At 49.5% G+C, this 3,215-nt stretch overlaps 1 protein-coding gene across 1 annotated transcript in view; it reads left to right on the plus strand.

Moving 5' to 3' along the window:
• bmp7b (bone morphogenetic protein 7b) overlaps positions 1 to 3,215 on the plus strand; it is an 11,515-nt gene that overhangs the window by 3,050 nt on the left and 5,250 nt on the right.

Below are 3,215 nucleotides of genomic sequence, written 5' to 3' on the forward strand. Positions count from 1 at the left end.
ATTAGCGTCGTTCCCCGCGATGCTGGCATTCTGTGTTGTCGGCGGCAGAGAGCCGGCGTTGTACTGCAGGCCAAGAAACGCAAGCGATCAGAGGTGGATTGTGATGTGATCATATCTTTCTTTACTTTGCTCTTCCCTTTTTCATCATATTTTCCTTTCTCTCTCTCTCTCTCTCTCTCTCTCTCTTTCCCATGTTCACTCACTTTCACACACACACGCACGCACACACGCACGCACGCACACACGCACGCACGCACACACACACACACACACACACACACACACACACACACACACACACACACACACACACACACACACACAGCATTACTTACACACTGACCTGCATGCTTGCTCACGCATGCTGCTGTTTTGATAATGATTTAATAAGGTCCTGATGGTCCTTGGGAACATTAGCCTTAGGTCACAGACAATTAAGCCATTTCCCACCTAACAAACCACAGCTTCCAGGTTTTTCTGGCCTATTTTATTGACCCGTCCTAAAGATGTGTACTTCACATATTTCAACGTTGAGTTACACATTGAAACCATCTTCTAGGCGTCAGTTCCAACACTCATTAAGCCTAAAAAATGTTAATGCCCATTAATTGATCTCAAACTGTGTGGTGACTTACATGTCTGCTATTTGCATCCTGCATGTCAGAGAACATTAACCATTACCTGTGTGTGTGTGTGTGTGTGTGTGTGTGTGTGTGTGTGTGTGTGTGTGTGTGTGTGTGTGTGTCTGTGTCTGTGTCTGTGTCTGTGTGGCCTATTCTACTGCAAAGTGTTGCCATCAGAGCAACACAAGGGGAAAGAGTGAAAGAGAGAAAGATAGAGAGAAAGAGAGAGGGTGAGTCAGAGAGAGAGAGAGAGAGAGAGAGAGATATTGTGTGTGTGCATGTGGTGCTTCTACATATAATTACAAAACTATAACTGTTTGTTGCAGTGTAATTAACAAAAAAGATTCCTGGCAACTCATGGCTGTTTGAGTGTGTAATAGTCTCAGCCATTTTAAATTAGGACTACAGCAGGAAAGAATATAAAACAATATCAGGGAATCTAACATCTTCTGCTGCCAGGGACCATTTTAATTGCTCAGTGTTCTGCCACTATTAATCTGCCCCAGATGTGATACCCTAAACCAAATTGAGTTCCACAGAATTAAACAAAGACCTTACTCTGCTTCCCTTAACCGTCTCCCTTCTCCCCTTTTTTCTTTTTTGGAAGGAAAGCAAAATATATGACCCACCATTTTCCACAATAGAGTCATCCATTATGGCTATTGTTTGGATTTCTATGCGTTATAAACCATACGAAACGCTCAATTGGCGATTACGGAGGTCCGCAGGAAACGGCACATGACGGAGCTGCACATTGACGCAGCGCCGGTGCTCAAACAAGCCGAGCTGTGATATAACATGTGGCGGACACATTCCTAATCAAAACAGCGCGGAACAACAGAGCGCCGTTCATATTTTAAAGGATGGCAGAGCCAGCTAGACAAGGTGCTGTTAGTGAGTCACTGCGACAGCAGGTAATTATGGCCCGCGTTGCCATGGCGACACGGCGGGGCGCCACCTGGCCCCCGATGCTACCCCACGCCCCTCTTTGCATCCCATGGGAGCAGGCGCTTGGCGGTTTGGATGTGTGTGTGTGTGTGTGTGTGTGTGTGTGTGTGTGTGTGTCTGTGTGTGTGTGTGTGTGATGTGGTCCACTCCCTCGCCGATATTGTGTGTGGCGTATTGTGGAGTAAAACAAGGAATGAACAGATATTAGAGAAAGGCCCTGACTCACAACGCATGTGGGATTCGGGTTTATTAGACGGCGTCCACGGCGTTAAACGGCCTAGTCAGAAACACACACCCACCACACCAGAGTCCGAGCCAGGTCCGACGGCCGCGTCACGTCTTACTCACAGCCGACCGCACAGATTTTTAACTAACCGTGTTGCTCACCCCCGATTCCAAGCGCTTCATAAAACTTTTATTGTGAAAGTGGAAAGGCGTCCGCGCGCTCCGCCGCGTTCGACACGCTCGCAGCCCCGCGGCGCGGCGCTGGGCTCCGCAGCAGTCCCACTCTGGAGTCACTCCCCTCCGCTCTCCTCTCTGCATTCCTCTCCTCAGCGGGCTGTCTGTGGGGCTGGGGTTAATACAGATGTTTGCAGGCCGTCTGCAGGCCAAAAGCAGCTGTACGAAGGAACTTTATCTAGGTCCTATGATTCCCTGCCCCCCCCTCCCCCCCCCCCCCCCCCCCCCCCCCCCCGTAACCTCTCTGTGTATATGGTGGCCCTGTGCCCGCAGTGCCTCCACACATATGGCCATCTGACACCATCCACCCCCCCCCCCCCCCTGCCCAACCCCACCCGGCCTTCCCCTGCTAGGCTGGGCGCTGACCTTTTGAGGGTGTGTTAGTTGGTGAGGACATTTCCCCCGATGGCGAGGTGTAGTGTTAAGTCTCCAACCGCCCGTGCTCCCTGACACTAAACATTTCAACACTTTCTCAGGTTCCTTTGCTTTGTTTTTTCTGCCCTGCTATTTCCTTGCACTACTCTTTTTTTTTTGCATGAGCGCACACACACACACACACACACACACATACATGTGTGTGTGCATCGATGTATGAGCGCACACACACACACACACACACACATCGATTTGCATGTCAACATTGATTCTCTCTTTAACATGTTTGTTTTCATTTCTTATCTGTGGTCCTTTGCGTCTATATCCAAATTTGAATTCTAAATATTGCGTAAAATACCTTTTGGATTTCGCTCAACACCTGTTTTTAATTCCACCCCCCCCCCCCTCCACACACACACACACACACACACACACACACACACACACACAAACACACACACACACACACACACACACACACACACACACACACACACACACACACACACACACACACACACACAAACCAGAAGCTTTTCTCAGTTTGACCCAAATGTGTTTCTGGCAGCTTTTCTCATGGATCCATTGAGGATTAGCTTACGAGTGTGTGTGAAGGCCAGCCATTCATGTGTGTGTGCAGCCTGTCCCTGACAGTGTCATTCTTCCCGCTCTCCCTTGGTGGACGTGATCCCCTCTTAACAAACGTGCAGGAGTTGATTAAAGAAGTACCCACTGTGCCCCCCCCCCCCCCCCCACACAACACAGGAGCCTTCTGCTCTGTCCTCCTGTGTGCTTGTGGTGACCTCTCAC

This window comes from Micromesistius poutassou, assembly GCF_964030765.1.
Source record: "Micromesistius poutassou genome assembly, chromosome: 15".
In the NCBI taxonomy this organism is placed as follows: Eukaryota; Metazoa; Chordata; class Actinopteri; order Gadiformes; family Gadidae; genus Micromesistius; species Micromesistius poutassou.